This window comes from Ornithorhynchus anatinus, chromosome X5, assembly GCF_004115215.2.
Source record: "Ornithorhynchus anatinus isolate Pmale09 chromosome X5, mOrnAna1.pri.v4, whole genome shotgun sequence".
NCBI classification, from domain to species: Eukaryota; Metazoa; Chordata; class Mammalia; order Monotremata; family Ornithorhynchidae; genus Ornithorhynchus; species Ornithorhynchus anatinus.
In genome coordinates, this window is record NC_041753.1 from 25,299,124 (window position 1) to 25,309,132 (window position 10,009).

Sequence of the window (10,009 nt, forward strand, 5' to 3'; positions counted from 1 at the left end):
ACTACGCGCAAAGCACTGTTCTAAGCACTCGGAGCCGGGGGGGGGGGGGGGGGGCGGGGATACAAGGTGATCAGGTTGTCCCACGTAGGGCTCACAAGTCTTCATCCCCATTTTACAGATGAGGTATAACTGAGGCACAGAGAAGTGAAGTGAGTTGCCCAAAGTCACACAGCTGACAAGCGGCGGATCCGGGATTAGAGCCCATGACCTCTGACTCCCCAGCCCGGGCTCTTTCCACTGAGCCACGCATTTACGACGACTCATAATATCCCGGCTGGATTATTGTGTCAGCCTTCTCTCCGACCTCCCTTCCTCCCGTCTCTCCCCGCTCCGGTCTATTCTTCACTCCGCTGCCCGGCTCATCTTCCCGCAGAAACGCTCTGGGCGTGTCACTCCCCTCCTTCAAAACCTCCAGTGGTTGCCCATCGACCTCCGCACGAAACAGAAACTTCTCACTCTGGGCTTCGAGGCTGTCCATCCCCTTGCCCCGTCCCACCTCACCTCCCTTCTCTCTTTCCACCGCCCACCCCGCACGCTCCGCTCCTCTCCCGCTCACCTCCTCACCGTCCCCCGTTCACGCCTATCCCGCCGTCGACCCCCGGCCCGCGTCCTCCCGCGGTCCCGGAACGCCCTCCCTCCTCACCTCCGCCAAACTGACTCCCTTCCCCTCTTCAAAGCCCTACTGAGAGCTCACCTCCTCCAAGAGGCCTTCCCGGGCTGAGCTTCCCCTTTTCCCTCTGCTCCCTCTCTGCCCCCCCTCCGCCCTCTGCTCCCTCCCCCTTCCCCCTTTCACCTCCCCTCAGCTATGGGGAAGCAGCGTGGCTCAGTGGAAAAGAGCCTGGGCTTCGGAGTCAGAGGTCATGAGTTCGACTCCCGGCTCTGCCCCTTGTCAGCTGTGTGACTGTGGGCAAGTCGCTTCACTTCTCTGTGCCTCAGTTCCCTCATCTGTAAAATGGGGATTAACCGTGGGCCTCACGTGGGACAACCCGATGACCCCGTATCTCCCCCAGCGCTTAGAACAGTGCTCGGCACATAGTAAGCGCTTAACAAATACCAACATTATTATTATTATTATTATTATTATTATTAAGCCCCCTTTCCCTCTGCTTCTCCCCCTCTCCCTTCCCCTCCCCTCAGCACTGTGCTCATCTGCATGTATTTTTACTACCCTGTTCATTTTGTTAATGAGGTGTACGTCCCCTTGATTCTGTCTATCGTGATTACGGTGTCTCGTTTTTGTCCGTCCGTCTCCCCCGATTAGACCGTGAGCCCGTCACTGGGCAGGGATCGTCTCTATCTGTTGCCGAACTGTCCATTCCGAGCGCTTAGTACAGTGCTCCGCATACAGTAAGCGCTCAATAAGTACTATTGAATGAACGGATGAATGACCCCCCCACCTCCGCTCCCAACCGAACTCTTTGATCTCCGGAGCGCGTGAAAGGAGGTTTTAGAAGTAGTCACCCCCTCTAGACTCTAAGCTTCCTGTGGGCAGGGAACCGCCTCTACCGACTCTGTTATACTGTACTCTCCCAAGTGTTTAGTCTGGAGCTCTGCACACGGTAAGCGCTCAGTCAGCGCCATCGATTGATCGACTGAGTGCTTGGAACCTGGAAGGTGCCGATCACCATATGGATTTTAATCGCGGAGAAGCGGACGCGGTCACGGTGATATCTACTGCCCCTTTATCATCCGGCGGCCCGGAACAGAAATCACTGGCCGTGTTTCGCAGAGACCGTAAGCTCCTCGTGCCTAGACAGTAAGCTCGCCGTGGGCAGGGAATGTGTTTGCTGTTCTACTGTACTTTCCCAAGCGTTTAGTACAATGCTCTGCGCACAGCGCTCAATAAATGCGACTGAATATTCTTGTCCATTCCTTTCGTTTATTCTTTTTTCACTTACTTTCATCGTTCCCGGTGGTATCCCATTATCTCTCACGTCCCTCCCAGTGCGGGAGGCAGTGTGCTCTAAAGGAAAGAACACGGGACTGGAAGGAGTCACGTGTCTGAGCCCCGGTCCTGCCCACGGCCGGCTGCGCGACCTTGGGCAAGTCGCTCAACCTCCCTCGGCCTCGGAGAGATCGTTGGCCTTCTGGGAAATGGGAACCGCGTTGCCCTCAAAGTCTTGCACCTACACGCCTAGTGAGCGCTTAATAAATGCCGTAATTATCATCGATGTTTTCCCATTGTACGTTCGAGTCTGTTTGCTTGCTCGCTTGCTTCTCCCCTTAGGACAGGATCACGTATTCCATTTGAACTGCGTGTTTCCAAGCATCGTCTAAGCTCAGCGTGACAGATCCGGGTCTCTTCTGGCTTTCTTCCTTCGGCCTCGCCCTCTTTTGCTGGGTCCTCTTCCGCCTCTCGTCCCCTAAACGGGGGGGGGGATTCTTCTCATAGCTCTGTTCTGGGACCCCTAATCTCAATTGCTTTATGCTCACTCTTTTAGGGAGCTCATCTGCTCTTGCAGATTCAGCTACCCCCTCTAAGCTCCCCAGTTGATCTCTCCCCTCTACCATCTCACACTGTTTCTCGCCTCCAGGCCACCTTTACATGGTTATGCCGCTGGGTCCTCCAGCTCAATCAGTGTCAAAACCTGAACGCCTCACGTCCCCTCTCAAATCCTCTCTTCCGCTTAACTTTCCCGTCACCGTTGACCACACTAACATCCCCCCCCGCCCCTTCCCTAACATCTGCGACCTCGGACTTATCCTTCACTCCTTGTTCTCTTTTAACTCTCACGTTCTCGGTGGTTACATCCCGTCTGCTTCCCCTCCCCAACCCTTCCTAGATCCGCCCCTTCCCCTCTATCCCAACGACCACCACCTCGAACCACGCGCTCGGCTTATACCGGCTCGACTACTCCATCGGCCTCCTCGCTGGTCTTCCCACCTCCAACCTGTCCTCTCTTCAGTTCATACTTCGCTCTGCTTTTTTTTTTTTTTAAAAAAAGTTCTCTATGGCATTTAAGCGCTTACTGTCCGTCAAACACTGTTCTAAGCGCCAGGGAAGGAGCAGCATGGCACAGGGGCTAGGGCCCGGGCCTGGGAGTCAGGAGGTCGTGGGTTCTAATCCCGGCTCTGCCTCTTGTTTGCTGGGTGACCTTGGGCGAGTCGCTTCACTTCCCTGTGCCTCAGTTACCTTATCTGTGAAATGAGGATTCAGACTGTGAGCCCCACGTGGGACAGGGACCGTCCCCAACCCGATCTGCTTTTATCCACCCCAGCGCTCAGTACATTGCCCGACACGTGGTGAAGCGCTCAACAAATACCACAATTATTATTATCATTATTACAGGTTAATTAGGTCAGATTCCCTGTCCCACATGGGGCTCACAGGAGAGCACGTAGCCCCATTTTACGGTTGTGGAAACTGAGGCCCAGAGAAGTGAAGTGACTCGCCCAAGGTCACCCAGCAAGCAATTGGCAGAGCCAGAATTAGAACCCAGATCCTCGTGACTCCCAGGCCCATGCTCTCTCCCCTAGGCCACGCTGCTTCCCTTCTGCTGTCTAGAATATCTTTCTAAAACATTGCTCTACACAAGTCACCCCCCTCCTCAGCTCATCCCATCATCGAAGCATCGAAGCCCTTATGAAATCCTTCCTGCTAAGAAGGAAGCTCCTTTAGGTGACGTCCTCCCAAGCGTTTCATCTCGGCATCTTTGCACCACCTCGGCCTATACCATTTTCCGAAGCATTTTGGTGTACATCAATTCACTCCTTCCTCCTGTCTTTATATTGTTTTATGTCTGTATCTCCAGTCAGGTTGTAAACGCCCTGAGGGCATGGACTATATCTTCTACCTCTATTGCACTTTCCCAAGCACACAGAACTGTGTTCTCTGCACACAGTAGATGCTCAATCAATAAATCTACAAGAGAGTTGGTACTCACAAGGAGCCTCCAGTATTCAGTGAAATCCTGTTGATGGAAACAACCAGGTGACTGTTAGGGGGGATGGGGGGAGGAGGAGGGGGGAGAAGGAGGAGGGGGGGGAGGAGGAGTGGGGTAGGAGGAGGGGGGAGGAGGAGCGGGGGAGGAGGAGGGGGGAGGAGGAGCGGGGGAGGAGGAGGGGGGAGGAGGAGCGGGGGAGGAGGAGGGGGGAGGAGGAGGGGGGAGGAGGAGCGGGGGAGGAGGAGGGGAAGGAGGGGGGAGAGGGGAGGAGGGGGGAGGAGGGGGGAGAGGGGAGGAGGGGGAGAGGGAGGAGAGGGAGGCGAGGGAGGGGGGGAAGAGGAGGGGGAAGAGGAGGGGGGAGAGGGGAGGAGAGGGGAGGGGAGGGGGGAGGAGGAGGAGGAGGGGGAGGAGGGGGAGGGGAGGAGGGGGAGGAGGAGGGGGGAGGAGGAGGAGGGGGAGGAGGAAAGTTTCATCCTCAACTCCTGGACATAGATGCTTGGCACTGGCAGGTGCTCAGAAATGCTTTTTGACGATGACAGTGATGATAACGTTGATCTATGCCTGCATTTCTTCCACTGTGGTATATCATTTAAAATATTTTAGGAAATTAATGCCACTTGTCTGCTGCGAGATCTTGGGCGAGTCATTCCACCGGGCCTCAGTTCCCTCATCTGTAACACGAGAATTATAACCATGAGCCCCACGCGAGACATGGAGTCTGTCCAACCTGATTAGCTTGGATCCACCCCAGCGCTTAGTTCACAGTAAGCGCTTAACAAATACCATAAAAAAATGCATCACGCCCTAAATACTAGTTGGAATTCAATCGCAATAGGTTTGTTCCTTTCGCCGTCTTTTGGCTGCTTTGGATCCACAAGGCAATTCATGTAAAACAAGCAGAAAATCAGTGCTTCTTTTCTCACCCAGGACAGCGGCACCTCTTCTGCGTCTCTCTGAGGAGCTCAGGGTATTTTTGGCATTGTTCCCTTCAATCCGTTGGGTGACTCCTGGGAGGCACGGCTGAAGGAGGAGACTCATTCATTCATCCGATGGGATTTATTGAGCGCTTTCTGTGTGCAGAGCACTGTAGTAAGCGCTTGGAAAATACAATTCGACGACAGAGACAATCCCTACCCAACAACGGGCTCACAGTCTAGAAGGGGTAAGCCTGACAACAAAACAAGTAGACGGGCATCAATAGCATCAGAATAGATAAACAGAATTATAGAAATGTACACATGAATAAAACAAATGGAATGATAAATACGTACAAATATACACAGGTGCTGTGGGGAGCGGAAGGGGGTAGAGCAGAGGGAGGGAGTCGGGGCGATGGAGAGGGAAGGAGGAGCGGAGGAAAAGGGGGGCTCGGTCTGGGAAGGCCTCCTGGAGGAGGTGAGCTCTCAGTAGGGCTTTGAAGGGGGGTGGGGGGAGAGCTAGTTTGGAGGATGTGAGGAGGGAGGGCATTCCAGGTCAGAGGTAGGACGTGGGCCGGGGGTCGACGGCGGGACGGGCGAGAACGAGGCACAGTGAGGCGGTCAGCGGCGGAGGAACGGAGCGTGCGGGCTGGCTGCAGAAGGAGAGAAGGGAGGCGAGGTAGGAGGGGGCCGGGTGATGGAGAGCTTTGAAGCCAACAGTGAGGAGTTTTTGCTTCAGGCGAAGGTTGATGAGCACCACTGGAGATTTTTGAGGAGGGGGTGACGTGCCCAGAGCCTTTCTGTAGAAAGATAATCCGGGCAGCAGAGTGGAGTATAGGCTGAAGCGGGGAGAGACGGGAGGATGGGAGATCAGAGAGGAGGCTGATGCGGTAATCCAGTCGGGACACGATGAGAGATCGTACCAACGAGGTAGCGGTTTGGATGGAGAGGAAAGGGCGGATCTCGGCGACGTTACGGAGGTGAGACCGGCAGGTTTCGGTGACGGATTGGACGTGTGGGGTGAACGAGAGAGCGGAGTCGAGGATGACATCAAGGTCGCGGGCCCGTGAGACGGGAAGGATGGCTGTGCCGTCCACGGTGACGGGAAAGCCAGGGAGAGGACGGGGTTTGGGAGGGAAGATGAGGAGCTCGGTCTTGGACGTGTTGAGTTTTAGGTGGCGGGGCGGACATCCAGGTGGAGACGTCCTGAAGGCAGGAGGGGATACGAGCCTGGAGGGACTCGTCGGTCCCATCTTCCCTGGTGCAGTTAAAGGGATGGAAAGCTATTTTCCACTTTCAGGTACGGTCCGGAGCACTCTCCGAGAGGAGAAAAAGGACCGGAACTCACTGTTTCTACCCTAAATTACGGTTCAAAGAGGCAACGGGGTGTGGGGAACTGTGACCCTTATGACCCGGCCTGGATTTCAAGGGACTCCCACAGCTCTCTCCGAATACCCTACCAGGCAGCAATTGACCTAATTCATAATTCACAGTAGCGGGGAACTGTGAAGGGAGTGGAAAGAGCACGGGCCTAGGAGTCAAGGGCTTCGGGTTCTAATTCCAGCTCTGTCGCTTACCTGCTGTGTGATCTTGGGCAAGTCACTTCATCTCTCTGTGTCTCAACAGCAGAGTGAGGATCGGATACCCGTTCTCCCTCCTTCTTAGACTGCGATCCCCATGTTGGACGGGGACTGTGTCCGATATGCATATATGGTCCCTACCCCCGTACTTGGCGCGGAATAAATACTTCCCAAATACCACAATTATTTTGATCATCATCTAACCCAGTGCACATGCTTATTTCCTCTGAAGTAATTTAAGGTCTTCTTTTATCATTTCTTTACAGTGGACTAATTGCCCAGATTTGTTCTAGGTAACACAGCATGGCCTACTGGAAACAGCACAGACCTGGGAGCCAGGGAACCTGGGCTCTAATCCCAGAGCCCCAGCTTGCCTGTTGGGTGACCTGAGGTAAGTCACTTTAACCCCTCTATACCTCAATTTCATCGTCTGTAAAACGGGGATTCGATACCTGTTCTCCCTCCTTCTTAGATTGTGAGCCCCATGAGAGAAAGGGACTGCATCTGATCTAATTATCGTATCTCCCCCAGCGCTTAGTATAGTGTTTGACACAAAGTAAGCACTTAACCAATACCACAGATTTGTTAAATGCTCAACAAATATCACAATCATCATCATCATCATCATTACAGAACCTATAAAATACTTCGTCCTTGCTTTCACGTGGTTTTCTGACACGCCTTCATCCCGAGGATCAAGTAAGCTCTGGATTTTTATGACAAAGGAATTCTGGCTCAATTTTCCAAGGATTATATCTCCAATAAGATGCACTGGAAATGCCTTCCCAGTGGGAGAAACTCATGTTGGCTTACGGGGTTCTCTGGCATCAACCCAGCGGAGCCCAGGATAACCCCTTGCAGAAGACCTAATTAACTCGTACCTACCCCAGAGCTTAAAACGGTGTTTGATACACAGTAAGCGCTTGGCAAATACCATAAAAAAAAGTCCACCACAGGGTAATTTCACAAATCTCAGCATGAGAAAAGCAAATTGCAATGTAAAAGCAGCCCGATAGACTAGGATTTGATGACTAACCTGGCTGTGACCAGGTCCATGGGGCTGGAAAATGCTCGTCAAAATCTCTTTCTGCTATTGTACACAGACAACAAGCATATCGGGGTAGGGTAATCAGGGTCATAAAACAGAAAGCGCTGGGGAAAGAACATGTGATTGCTCCAGAAGGAACTCTGGGGTGGTGCCAGTAAATAAATAAATAAATATATAAAACAACCCCACCCCCCCACCCCCCAGATCACCCCACACAATCAGTATGTTTCTCACTCTAGCCCTAGGCAATATGTGAAAAGGATGAAATTTTAAAAAGAAAGAATGGTCACGGCTAGGGGCACCACCAGCAGCATAGGATAAATTTCGAAGTCAGTCATGCAGCGAGAACAGAATCAGCAGAAGCAGCGTGGCTTAGCGGCAAGAGCCCGGGCTTGGGAGTCGGAGGGCCTGCGTCCTAAACCCACTTGTCGCTGTGTGACCGCGGGCAGGCCGCTTAACTTCCCCGTGCCTGATTACCTCGCATCTACCCCAGCGCTTAAAACGGTGCTTGGCACATAGCAAGCGCTTAACAAATACCATAATTATTATTAATCCCCATTTATAGATGAGGTAACTGAGGCCCAGAGAAGTGAACTGAATTGCCCAACGTCACGCAGCAGGCAAGTGGCGGGGCCGGGACTAGTTAAGCGCGCGCTATGTGCCAGGCACTGTACTAAGCGCTGGATGACTTGTCACGTGGCTTTGCTATCATGCAAGGTGGTGAAACGGTGTTAGACGCATCACAAAGGCCTGCTTGAAGTTGCATAGAGATTAGAAGGCCCGAGGACGTTAGTAAAGTGATCTCACTTTATAATAAAATCGAGGCATTTGAATGGGTAATGTCACTGCCACTTATCTTTAGGGTTCCAGTTGGTCATCGCCCCTCTCTGGATCACACCTGGAGAATTTCCAGTCCTCTACCAGTCTCGGCTACGGGAGGGAGAGTCAGGCAGAGGCCTACCCGTTCCATTCCCAGCTCGGCCGGTGGCCAGCGAGTACAAGGCCCTCTGCTACGAGTCCAAACTCACCCGGGCTGGGAAGCAGCGGCACGGGAGAGAGACGAGGGCGGAGATTCAAGTTTTCTGGGTGGCAGAAGGCAACGGCAAACCGTTTCTGTATTTTTACACGAGAAAACTCCCTGGATCCAGTACCAGGACGTCTGCAGACGGAGGTGGGGCGTGCCAGGAGAGATGTGTCCTTGGAGTCGCTATGGGTCCGAGACGACTCGACAGCATAAGGCCCGCCCGCCATTTTCACCAAAGTCAGGAATGATAGATGGAAACTTACTTCTCACAACCTCTTTCAAACAACAACAAAAAAACCCAAACAGGACGATGCTGTTGCTTCCAGAAGACGTGCTTGGAATATGCAGTGCTGAGCGCTTAGTACCGCGCTCTGGTAAGCGCTCGATAAATACGATTGAATGAATGAACGAATATGAAACGAAAGGTTAAGGAGGGCAAATCCTTTCAAAAGAAGCACTCGAGCACCCTAGCCGAATTTCATTGCAAAATCACCACCTGAAATTCAAGAGAGAAGAGGAGGTACAAGTGAACGGAATTTCCCAAAGGCAGAATTATTGCACCGGTGAAGTTTTGGAAGAATATAGAAAAATCCTCAGACTGCAGACTACTCCCCAGTTTCCTTCGGTTAAGAGTTGGCGTAATTTTTAATCGCTCTTGGCCATCTGCACTGTACTGTTCGTTGTTTTAAGTGCTTACTATACGCCAGGCACCGTACTGAGCACTGTGGTAGACACAACGTAATCAGGAGAAGCAGTGTGGCTTAATGGTTAGAGGACGGGCCTGGGAGTCAGAAGGACCTGGGTTCTAATCCCCCCTCGGCCACTTCTCCACTGTGTGATCTTGGGCGAGTCACAACTTCTCCGTGTCTCAGTTACCTCATCCGTAACGTGGGGATTACGACTGTGAGCCCCATGTGGGACACGGACTGTGTCCAACTTGATTTCCTTGGCTACCCCAGCACTTAGAACAGCGCTTAGAACATAGTAAGCGCTTAACAACAAATACCATTATAAAAAAAAAAGGATGGGCACAGTCCCTGTTCCCCTCCGTCCTCTGCCTTCCACCGCCTAATTGGGTCCCTCGAGGTTCAGTCTGGGTCCCCTTCTATTCTCCATCTACACCCACTCCCTCGGAGGACTCATTCGCTCCCATGGCTTCCACTACCACCTCGATATGGATGATTCCCAAATCTCCATCTCCAGCCCTGATCTCTCTCCCTCTCTGCAGTCTCACATTTCCTCTTGCCTTCAAGACATCTCTACTTGGATGTCCTCCCAAGCTCTCATCATATCGTGACTCAGTGGAAAGAGCCCGGGCTTGGGAGTCAGAGGTCCTGGGTTTGAATCCCGGCTCTGCCACTTGGCAGCTGTGTGACTGTGGGCGGGTCACTTAACTTCTCTGTGCCTCATCTGTAAAATGGGAATTAAGACGGTGAGCCTCACGTGGGACAGCCTGATGACCCTGTATCTCCCCCAGCGCTTAGAACAGTGCTCTGCACAGAGTCAGCGCTTAACAAATACCAATATTATTATTATTGTTATCATATCCCGACTGG

At 52.7% G+C, this 10,009-nt stretch overlaps 1 long non-coding RNA gene across 1 annotated transcript; it reads right to left on the reverse strand.

Annotated features, from left to right (window-relative positions):
• Positions 1-1,862: 1,862 nt before the first annotated feature.
• LOC114807959 lies at positions 1,863-3,948 on the reverse strand. The gene is made up of 2 exons (XR_003755958.2): positions 3,885-3,948; positions 1,863-2,363 (listed from the first exon to the last, which is right to left on the reverse strand). It is a non-coding gene; the product is annotated as an uncharacterized LOC114807959 (long non-coding RNA).
• Positions 3,949-10,009: the final 6,061 nt, after the last annotated feature.